Below are 12,526 nucleotides of genomic sequence, written 5' to 3'. Positions count from 1 at the left end.
CTGCCCTTCTCAAGTCTCTGTCATCCTTTGGGGCCACGCTACTCCACATGGGGTCTGAAGTTTAGTGCTCATAGGTAACAGCTCACGTATGAAGAGATGCATGCAGAAATGGAGAGTCAGTGTTGAGAAATGCGTATAGGGCTCTGACCCTGCCCAGATATCCAGATGGGCATCAGTGGCCTCATCTTATTGAACCGGGAAAAGGCCGACAGGGTCTGGTATATAAGACACGAGACTAGCACCAAATGAATGTCCAGAGCCATTTGCTCAAAAATTAAAAATTTCAAGATGGTGACCACAGAGCATGGAACCCAGCATTGGGCCCTCTGAGCCTGGGGTGCAGCAGGGCAGGTTGCAGGCCCAGGGAGCTGGCACTGGTGGTTGAAGCAGATGCTGAGGCTCGTATGAGATCTGTGTGCTATGCAAGCACAGTAGGACCATGCAGTGTTCTGCTGGGGGCTGGGGGAAAGCTGGGCCACACCCAGAGAGTTCTGGAAACCTGTCTCTAGGGCACAGCAAAGGCTCCATCTAGCCCACTTGAGAGCCCAGCCGGGGGGATGTTCTCCAGCACAGCCGAGCATCCTTGCTCCCTCTCAGGACACTGAGCTCTTCCTTCCTTCCCTGCCTCAGTGACCACTAACCTGCCTCTGGGCTTTCTCCTCCTCCTGTCCCAGAGCCCCCCCATTCCGGGCTGTCATGGACAGTTCCTGATGTTGCCTCTCTTCCCCATGCAATCCTGAGCAGCTCCACAGCAAGGAACTCTATCTCATTCATTTTTACAATCGCCCCCTTGACAGACACTTAATGAGCATATCCTCTGTGCCTCACCCCATGCAGGCAAACATGAGGGTGGTGGACTCGGCTCTAGAGGGCTCCTGTTCTAGTCGAGGGACAGTGAAAGGGTGACAAGGACAAGGCGAGGATGATGGAGGTGCTGGACAGGCACGGAGCGGGATCCAGCTCTGCCTGTGTGGCCCAGACAATATCTTCGAGGAAGCCACTCTGTTTAGCAGCCTCTCAAGGGCCAGGAAAGGAGGGGATGAGGAAAAGAAAGAAGGAAGGGTTGGTTTAACTAACTAGAACTGACTCTCCCATCCCCACCCCCGTCGTATTTCAGAGCAGACTCAGTAAATGTTTACAAGCAGACCCACCCTCCTGTTTTTCTCCATCCCCAGTTACAGGAAAAATCCTTGCACCAGCCCCCCAAGGTCTCCATCCTCTCTGGAGACACAGTCCAGCCAAGATTCCAGCCCTACTGTCCTGCTCAGACAGCTCTCGCCGAGGTTACCTATGTCGCCCGTTGCAAAATCTGGTGTCCAGTTGGTCTCCCCACGATGTGACCTGTCAGCAGTATGATCCTGCTGACCTGTCCCACCTTCGCAACACCTTCCCTCTGCTGGGTCTTCACCATTTATTGATTCTTCTCCATCACCCAGATCTCTGGACATGGGCGTGCTTAGAACTGTTTGCAGACAATTCTAGTTTCTTTATATTCTCACTTCCCCGGGTGGGATCATCTACCCACGTGTCTCCAAATATCAACTCTCAAGCATAAATCCCCAGCATGGACCTTGCCCCTCAACTTTAGCCACATATACGCAACTGCCTTCTCAATAGCTCCGTGTGATGCTCACCGAGAAGCCCCAAATTATCGGTTCAAACCTAAACTTCTCCTTTGTCTTCTCCTCGCCCAAACTACTCCTCCCCTTGCTTACCCCTCCCAGGAAATTACAATTCTATCTTTTCCACTGATGGGCCAGAAGTCTTACAGGAATCTTTGTTTTCTCTTCTTCTCTTTGGTTAGGAAATCCTATTAGATATGCTACCAAAATGATCTAAACGATGAAGATTTCTCACCACATTCATCAGTCCCAGGGCTGGGGCATCCTCTTCTCACACCTTTGGTATCATCACAACTCAACTGGTCACTGGTTTAGCCACTGTCTCACTAGGGCTGCACCATCCAACATGCTAGCCATTAGGTACTTGTGGTATATCAAAAGAAATTAAAATTAAATTTTCAGTTTCTCAGTGGAACTAGCTGCATTTCAAGCGCTCAGTAGCCGCTAGTGAGCGATGCAGGGCTGGTGGCAACTGTATTGCACAACACAGATGTAGAGCATGTTCATTGTTGCAGATGTTCTACTGCTCTAGCTTCTGTTCTCATCAGAGCAGGCAGAGCAAGCTGGTCCTGACGTATTCACATCATCTTAGTCTTCTGCTCAAAACTGTCCAATGATTATCTATCTTACTTAGAGTAAGAGACAAACTTCATTCAGTGACAGATGACTATGTAATTTGCCTCTCTTGCTCCCACTCATGGATCCAACCTCATCTCTCATGCTGGTATCACTCTCCCACTGGCTTAGTCTGCCTGCATCTCACTGACCTTTCTACTCCTTCTTAAACATGCTCTCACTGCAGGACCTTTGCACCCGCTATTAAACCTTCCTAGAATATTCCTTTCCTAGAAGTTCGCATGGATCACCCCCTCATTCCATCAAGGTTTTGGCTTCAATATCATCTTGTCTGTGAAGCTTCTGCCTCCTTAAGTTTCATCCAGAGCATTATTCACCACCTGGCACCGCACAAATATACTAGTTTATTGTTTATTGTGTGCAATAGACTGTAAGTTCTATGCAAGCAAATACCTTTGCGTAACTGAAATATCTCCAATGCCCAGGAAAACATCTAGCACGTAGTAGGGGCCCAAATATTATTTGCTGAATTAATCAATAAATTAAAGGAAGAAAAGTGGACAGGTGAGAAAATATATTTTAGTAATCTACAAAATTAGGAGGCATATATATATATATGTATATATATATATATGCTTATTATGTACTCAATTATAGAAAATAACTCATCCTTTCCTCTGATGTTTCTTTATCACACGGACCTTTTAACCAGGCCTGTATCCTATGTTGGGAAATACAAAATGCAACTCTGAGTTTGTGACTCTAGACCTAGTTTATAGTGTAGATGGTATGAATTTGTTACAACATTGCTGTTAAAAGGTGAGTTTATTCCCTTCAGGTTATCAAACTCTCCCCCAAACCCATATTTCAGCAGGAACAATTATGTACAGTATCAGTGTAGGGCAAGCTTTGAGCAAAGGCCTTGCCCCAGAGGAGCTCACTTCTTTAAGAATGCATAAGGCAATTTCACAGCCTGGAATATACAAAGGCTCAGACATGATGCAAGTGCAGTTCTCACTAGTGGAAAGTCCAAAGCAGGTATTCCCACTGACGAGCAGTTCCTTCACAGGATGATTCAAGCTCTTGACTCCTATCTCGTGACTTCATCATCCTGAAAATCTGGTCTCTTAGATTTCCATGTGCATCTACATTAAGCCAGAAGAACAAAAGAACATAGCAGGTGATGCATGGGAGGTTTTCCTGGACCAGTTCTGGAAGAGGTGCATATCACTTCTGGTGGCATTCCATTAGCTAGAACTCAGTCATGGCCTCATGTATCTGAAGGGAGTCTAGGAGATATAGTTGACTACATCCATGGGAAGAAGAGAAAGGGGTGAGCAGCTAATCACTCTCTGACAGCTAGATTGTGCTGTCTGACGAATGGAGTTTACAGTGAGGGGAAGAGGGGCCAGGCCATGTCCAGATGATAGAATTTGAAAAGGCTACAGGGAAAAGGTGAACTTTGAAACCTTATAGGATAAATCAAATGGGAACACATACAGGTGAGCAAAGAGATGTGCAGGTGTCAGTAAAGTCTTCCCTTTGGGAAACAGCCAACATAGGAAGATGTTTTGGGGCAAGTTTTTGGAATATTCGAAATGCTGGGCTTGGCTTGTCTTCTCTGTATACTGTCCAGGTATGTCTCTGAGACATACTCACTGAAGCTTATGAAGCTTATGGAGACTTTTGGGAGACATGGACCAGGCAGGGAGCACTGTTCACATTTGACCAAAGAGCAGGCAAGGTGAGGGTAGAGGGGTGACCTACCCAAGGGCACAACCATCAGGGTCAGAGGTGAGACCAGACCCAAGCCTTCCATCCCTAAATCCAGAGCTTTCTATAATCTGATCTTAAAGTTTCGAGAGACACCAGGGAAACTTACTCTCAGTATCATTAAGAATTTTAAGGCTCAAGCTGATCAGACCTCTGCAGTTTATTGCATTTCCATTTGTCCTATTCAGATAATAAAGCATGCAAAGTAAAACCAAATTAAAATTTGAAGCATGGTTACATTATTAAAATATTTTGACTGCCCTTCAGCTGTTCTCTTTAGCTTCTGATCTTATCTCACAGGCCTTTTAATTGCAATGGGCACAGATTTAAAGTAACAGTACCTGCCCTGATGTATAGACAGTGCATCAAAGACAATGCAGCATCCTGGACTCCAGGACCAGGCTTCAGGGGACCTGCAGAGGGTCTAATTCAAGCATCTCCAGACTCCTGGGCCAAGAAAGCCTCTTCCCAGGCATGATGTGGGCAGACTGGGAATAGCAGCAGAAGAGGAAGAACACATTTTCAGAGCTTATTGTTATGGTAGCGATAATGGCTGTTTATCCCTTCCCAGTGTGCTTTCACATCCAATATCTAATCTGTTCTTCAAAACAGCCCACACCCCAGGAAATGACCTATCACATACTATGTGCACAATGGGTTTTTCCAACATTAATGAGTGAATGACTCCATGGAAATAAATATTTGGTTGACCAACAAGTTTGTTTGGGTTTTTCCGTAGCATCTTATTGAAAAACCCAAATGAACTTGTTGGCCAACCCAATATAATGTGTGTTATTATCTTCATCGTGGACAGGTGGAGACTGTGTCTCACTGGTTCAATTACTTGCTGAAGGACATGTGTGTCTGACCTGACAATAGAACCAAGTCTCTGGACACAGACCCAAGCACTCTTTCCGCTCTTTCCTTCCTATCAGTGCTTCTCCAAGTGTACAGCTCTACACAGATGAGGCCCAAGATAATTTTAGGCAATGCATGGCAATGACGTCAGGTAACACTGACTCTCATGATGAAAAATATCTATTGTTTTCACAACTTTATTTCATTTGCTTCAAGGTGAAAGCTTCAGGTTGGAGCCCATATGCATGTACATGCTTAACATCTTTCTACACAGACTTCTAATGTCTCTTCTTAACAGAGATGGAAAACTATAAGCTCAGTCCTTGGCAGGTAACAGCATCTAGCTAGAATTTTATAGTAATGTTTTATTCTCATTGTCTTTATTTTACCTTCATCTCTAATTGATGACATGGGATACTGCTGTCCCTTTAAAAATGTAATATAGAGTTGTACAAAAAAAAAAGATTCATCCAAGTTTAAAAAAAAATGACTCCATTACAGGGAGCAATAATGAGATAATAGCATAAATGATAGATTAGACATAGCAAGAGTCAAGTAAGTTGTCTAGCTCAGTGATGGAAGTTTGGAAATCACTGCCTCATATCAAAAGCCCCAACAGCAAACCAAGAAGACGCCAAAATCTTTGATATGACTAAAAGGTAGAGAGTCCATGGACAGGAAGTGAGTCCTACCTGATGGGTGGAGATTAGCTTGTAATATCTACAGGTCCAAACTAGACTAACTGATCTCCATACCTTTATTACAAGTACCATTTTCTTCATGAAGGATTTGAACATTTCCCCAACCAGGGCTGGTCATTCTCTTTTTTAAATCTCCAGAGCCATTTGTCTGCACCCATTCTTCGGGCTACTGGCTTTGCCTTTTTGCAAGTTATCTACGTGTGGTTTTCATTTACTTTGATGGTCCTCTTGAGGGAAGTTTTGTGCCTGACATCCTGGATCAGTACCATTCCTTCCTGGAGATGGTCCTTTATAGGTCTTTAGATAGAGAGACAATGATACCTCAGATGTTCATCACAGGGCTTGCTTTGGACTGAAGTCTTTCTCTGATGGGAACAAAAAAGAAGTCCCCAAATCCAATTACTTGGGGCAGTGACTAGGTTTCTGGAATCCCTAAGTGTTGTCAATAACTGGCCAAGCCTAGGGTTCTTGAGTCTTTTTCTGAGATGATCCTGGAAGTTGCAATGACCTACTGCTCTCTAGTGCCATTCAACACTCTGATTCAGCCTTGCCTCCAGGAAGCATCCTCTCTCTAGTACTAGAATGAACAGCATTGGGTAACACAGTACAAACAAGAAGTCACCACAGAGGGAAGGCATTCTAGGAGAAAGAAATTGCTTGTGCAAAGGATTGGAGGCACAAAACAGTTTTGCTCATTGAAGTCACATCCATGGGTTCAACATGGTGGACCAATAGGAGAGTGTGGGCCAGATGCCAAGGACCTAGACGTGGCGGGTGATGTGTATCCTTGCAGGGACGGGTGTATGAATCTATGGGGGTTTAAACTTTGTCCTGAAACTTATGGAAATACTTGACAATGTTTAAGTGATAGAAGGGCATGCTCAATGTATGTTTACTGTGGAGTTTATACCAGGAACCACGGAGCGAGAGGGTGGTGGATTGGATGGGAAGAATCACGAGGCTGAGAGAACGCATTTGTATTTTCAATCTGGAGCAGAAACAGGGAGGGCAGGAAGGATGGGGGGACAGAGCAATGTACAAGACAGCCTATTCTATGGAACTAACCTTTAGACACACATTCGTATTGAACCCACTAGAATATTCAGGAAGCATTTCTCCAGAATAGAGCATCGATTGAACAATTTGCTCTGAATAATTAAATTTGCAGTTTTAAGCCCATAGCAGGAGAGTTTATTTATAATTGGAGCCACAGTTTGCATGCACTTTAAATGCAAAGAGGGGCTTTAACCGTCAAGTTATTATATTACTCAAGAGTTTAATTAATAACACACTAATTGTGGAAGCCAACATCAAGAGCCGCACCATATTGTTCCTATTACGTTTGGAAACTGTTTGAAGTGATTTGGTAATTAAAAAAATGAACTTCGGGATACAGCCTTATCTTCTCCTAGATATGGAGAGTCTTTTGTTTATACCTTCTAGTACTTTTTAAGATAGAGAGGTCTCCCTTGGGTTTTGCGATGAAGAGCCTCTGAACTAATGCCTTTAGAATAGATATACGCATACGTGTTAAAACAAGCCAAATGTGTGGATGCCATTGGTTAGAAAGATGTCTATTGAAAAGTTAAATAAAAGAGTAAAATTGAAAAATAAATAAATCTGTAGATTTAGAGCTGAAAGGGACTTCAGGATTGATCTGTTTTACACTCAAGCCCTTTTCCAAATGTGAAACTCAAGGTTAGTGAAGTCAAACAATTTGCTTGAGGGGGGTCAAAGAAGGAACTGCATCTCTGGGTCTCTGGATTCCCTTCCACTTCTAAGAAAGTCCTCTCTCTCCTAGAACACAGACGTAACCATCTATCTTCACTCCTTAAAAGGTAAACTTGAGGGGAGAATTCACACTTTTTTTATCTCTTATGGTCAGGAACTTGGGATTCCTTAACACAATTCCTATCATTCAATAGTCAGCCATAAATACCTGTACACTTGACCTGGATGTGTCCCTCCCACGCACTAGCATAAATACTGAGTTCTAGACTTACGTCTCTATATAACCTCTGGGTGGGTGCACTAACCACCACTTAGTTAAACCTCAGAGTCACTGACTTAAACTGTGGACCAGAGAAGCCAAGGTAATTGAACACTTGTGAGCATACTGTTGTGTTGAGCTCTGTATTAGAGGCTGGGACACAAAACTGAACAAAGCATTACTACCCAGGGTAAAAAATATATATATATAATATATACACATAATTTACACACATATATGTGTATACACACACACACACACATACACGTGTATCAACTTGGAAAGTAAAATCTTGTACAAAGCACTGTGAATATGGATCAGAGGTCAACAGACTATCTGTAAAGATCCAACTAGTAGGTACTTTCTGCTTTGCCAGCCACACAGGCTCTGTCGCAACCAGGCAACTCTGCTGTTGTCTTGTGAAAGCAGCCATGAACAATACATAAATGATCAGGCATGGCAGTGTTCCAATAAAACTTATTTATAGACACTAAAATATGAATTTCCTATCATTTTCACATCATGAATTTTTTTTCCTTTTTTTTTTTTTCCCTCTTTTTCAACTGTAAACCATCCTTAGCTCATGGGCTGTACAACTAGATGTTGGGGCTGAATTTGGCCCTGGGGTGGGGTTTGGTTTGCTAGCCCTGCTGTAGCTGAGATGCAGTCCTCCACATAATTTTTTGGGGGATCCCTTCCCCCTCGATCAGAGAGAAAAGCAGCTGCTGGGTCAGAGGCAGAGTCTGAGGTCTGGCGCCCAACAGGAAGGTTTGTTTGAGGAAAGGCTGGATATGAGGTAGGTCCGGCCAAATTTTAAAGGGTTTTACATGCTGTGATAAATAACTAGGAGTCTATTCCATCAATAACTAGCAGCTGATGGAGAACACTCTGCAGGGGAATGTCAGGGTTGGGTTTGGTTTTAGAAAGATCACGCTGGTGATCACCACCCATTCTGTCTGGAGAGGAGGCTGAAAGTAGAGGTGTCAGGAGCAGAAGGACCAGCAAGGGCGTTGCCAGGCTAGTCCAGGGGAAGGAACTTGCTAGAACGAGTTCTTAAATTGACAGCTTATTGAACAGAAACTGTAACGAGTTACTAAATGGGTTTGAACAAATCTCCAAGTCTAAAAAGATAATTGGACAAAATAAACCCATCTGGCTTTTCCTTCTATAGGACACCAAATCCAGAAATGTCATATCAAATGGATACTGGAGAGAAAACCTAAGTCACCAGAGACTCTGGGCACAGAGACGTTAAGGGCTTTGTCTAAGGCCACAAAGCTGCTTATAGATCTGACATGGATAGAAACCCAGACCTTCCATTAGCTCACATCCCCTGCACCTTCGAATGCTTATGTGCAGTTTTAGCTTCATGAAATATCAGGCCATGGATACAGAACAAAAAACCAAGCTGGTTGGTCCTTCTTAAGTTAAAATAAATACTGTATGCTAACTCATATATATGGAATCTAAAAAAAAATGGTACTGATGAACCCAGTGACAGGGCAAAAATAAAGATGCAGATGTAGAGAATGGGCTCGAGGACATGGCAGGGGGTGGGGGGGTGGCAAAGGAGAAACCGGGAGGAAGTGCGAGAGTAGCATTGACATATACGCACTACCAAATGTAAAATAGATAGCTAGTGGGAAGCTGCTGTATAACACAGGGAGATCCACTCGATGATGGGTAATGACTTAGAGGGCTGGGATAGGGAGGGTGGGAAGGAGTTGGGGGAGGGAGGGGATATGGAATATATGTATAAATACAGCTGATTCACTTTGTGGTGCAGCAAAAACTGGCACAACATTGTAAAGCAATTATATTCCAATAAAGAGTTTAAAAATTAAAAAAAAAAAAGACTCCTATATTGGAAAAAAAAAAAAGCTCACTTATGGGTTAGCACAATTGAATCCTCCAGGAAAAATACATAATGAGGTTGAACCTCACAAACTATTGAGTGAAAAAAGAACCCAGACAGGACACAGCACGTTCATTGACATGCAGGAAGAGAACTAAGTGAGAGCTAATGCAGGCTGTGAGAAGTAGGGATGGTGGGTAGGGATGGAGGGGAGCCTGCAGAGGATTTCCCGGAGAGTGGTGATGCCAGGCTTCCCAAGCTGGGTGAGAGCCACATGGATGCATTTGGTTTGTGAAAATACATTAAGCTGCACCCTTTTACCTGCCCTTCTCGGCACCTGTGCTGTATACCTCAACAAAAGGAAAAAAGCCAGCCACCTCTGTCTCTATCTCTATATTAATATCTATACCTGTACTTGTATCTACATACATACATATAGACATATAAATATGAGTTATATATACACATATACAAATATGTGATCTGTATCTATATTTATACATACAGATAACAATCCATTGTCAACTTTTTAATTTTTTTTTAATTTGGCCACATCATGAGGCTTGCAGGATCTTAAGTTCCCAACCAGGGATTGAACCTGGGCCCCGTGCAGTGGAAGCTTGGAGTCCTAACCACTGGACCACCAGGGAAACCCCTTAACGTTTTTCTTTATTGTAATAAAGTCCATTAATCCTAAACTTCGGAAATTACTTATTCTCTCTAAATCTCAGAATACTAATCTGTAAAATGAAGATAACTAAATATAAATTTCTTTAAGGATTAAAAAAAGGAATGTGTGTGGAGGGGGGAATGTGTGTGTGTATGTGTGTGTATTTTTTCTTCTTCCCATGCCTGGTCCATGTGGGAACTCCATGCAGGATGAAGGTCTTGGTTAGCTCTGTCTCTCCGTGATGTTCTTTACCCATGTGGCCTGGCCAGGATGGGGCTGAAGGTTTAGTTGTTTTGGGCGATCAGATGCCCTGCCCAGTCCTGGATCCTGGGCCGCTGGCTCTGCCTGGCCCCATCCAGGGATCTGTTGGGACCATGGCCATGCACCCAGCAGGGGACCCTGCCAGCATCTCATTCCTCTTCCACATCTGCCAGAGGGAGAGGCAACCCATCTGCTAGGATTCTGTCATTAACAAATCCCTGGTCCGAACATCATCAAATACCACAAAATTCCACCTTGATTCCTAACAGCTTCCTTGTCTGGTGAATAGGGTTAATAATAAGTGCCTTCCTTATCTCCCAGAGCTACTGTAAAGATCAAATGAGATAATAAATGTGAAAGCCTTTTGTCATCTCCAAAGTCGTACACAATTATGAGGATTAGCTGTAATCACTCAATATTGCGCTTGTCTGTTTCTATGTCTGTTGCCCCTGCAAGACCTTGAGTTTGCCAGGTGAGGGCTGGGTCGCCCTTGTTGCTGAAACCCTGGGACCTAAGACGTCAGGCCTGGCACAGGGCCACCAAAGGAGAAATACCTGAAAGAACAAGAAGTCATTGCATTGTCATAGGCTGCCGATGCTTTATGAAGAGGTAGCACACAATTACACAACTCTACCACCCTCTAGCCCTCATTCAACACATTTTCACTGAGTTTTACAATATATGCCCTGGACGTCAAGATGTATATTAGGAGCCATAAACAATAATAAATGACGACACGATGATAACCATGGAAAATAGATGATAAAAGAGGAAAACACTATCTTATTACTGGCTTGAGTGAAATAGAAATCAGGGGCACATTTTCATGATTAGGAATGAGATTAGAAAATTGACAACATGATAACGTTTAACAAAAATGAGATTCAGCAATTCTGCAGATTGTAAAATGCATGACGATAAGTCCGCGTGCCATAATAGGGTACTTTGTGTTGTTTCTGGTGTTATATGAACCATTTCAACTGCGAGAAGATTACCTGTAGGTTTGAGTCAGAAAATGTGTTTTATTACCTATTTTAAACCTACCCTGATGGTGTCCATTTCAAACTTTGTAAATGTAATATAATGCTTTTTTTCTCTAATTTACCAGTTTCTAAGTCATAGATATACAGTTGGTAAGTTTCTAATGATTTACAAATTCCTGTAATCTTATTTTGTAGGCTAGAGTGCCAGAAAGCTGTGCAGAGAAGACACAGGAAGAATAGCAGAAAGGAGTCCAATTCTTTCGGTTTGTTGTTGTAATTTATGAGAATATGGGAAGTGAGCTGTTTGATAAGCAATTCCACTCACTCTCGGTAGAAGTGAAGTTGATATCCTTCAGTGATATGGGTCAGTACAGTTTATTTGCCCTCTGACAATTTTTGGTTATGCATTCAGGTTTTAAAACATTCAGCCTCAAAATGCAGTGCACACAATTTTGAAATCCATTTTCCACTGCGGGTCTCTAAATGGGAAGCAAACCTGATAAAGGTTTCACGGGTGAAATTTGAAATTTGTCCCATTTGATGTGACTCCAATAGGATTTATAGTAGCAACAACAAAGATAGTCAAATCGTTTCCTGCCTTAAATGGGAACAGACGGCATCCATTTGACATAGCCCCGTGGACTGAGGTCTTTTAGCCACGGAGCTGATAGAGAGAAATGGGCAAAATACACCAGGGTGAGCATCCCAGTTTTGTCAGGATTTCAGCTTGGGAGCTGGAGGTAGAGGTCAATATCAAAGCTCCGGAAAAATAGAAAGGAGGTATCGCTCCTGTGCCTGATGCTAGGCTAAATGTGTTCTCATTTTATCTTCTCAACATTCCACTTCTCAGAGGTGGGACTGAGACTGGGGGAACTTTGGTGACTTTTCCAGGATCTCACAGTGTCAAGGTGATCTCCAGCATGTCTGATGCCAAAACCCAGGCTTAAGATTTCTTAGCGAAGTCATGTCCTTAGAGTTTGATGCCTGCCAGCTATGAGATCATGAACTTGCCCACCAAAGCAGAAGCCTTGGGAGGGTGGAAGGTAGGTGCTAGGAATAATTAGCCCAGAGCAACAGAGGTAAGTGAGACATGCCCCAGGCAAGCTACACACATATATGCTGGCTCTGCTGCTGGGCCCCATTGCCCCACATGGCAGAGGGATAGACCATTACTCCAGGGACAAGGAACAGGTCTGAAGGACACTTTGTCCAGAATCACAAGCACCACCCCACACGG

The sequence above is a fragment of the Hippopotamus amphibius genome, chromosome 4, assembly GCF_030028045.1.
Source record: "Hippopotamus amphibius kiboko isolate mHipAmp2 chromosome 4, mHipAmp2.hap2, whole genome shotgun sequence".
Classification (NCBI taxonomy): Eukaryota; Metazoa; Chordata; class Mammalia; order Artiodactyla; family Hippopotamidae; genus Hippopotamus; species Hippopotamus amphibius.
The sequence above is the reverse complement of the archived record's forward strand: the minus strand, read 5'-3'. Positions refer to the sequence as shown.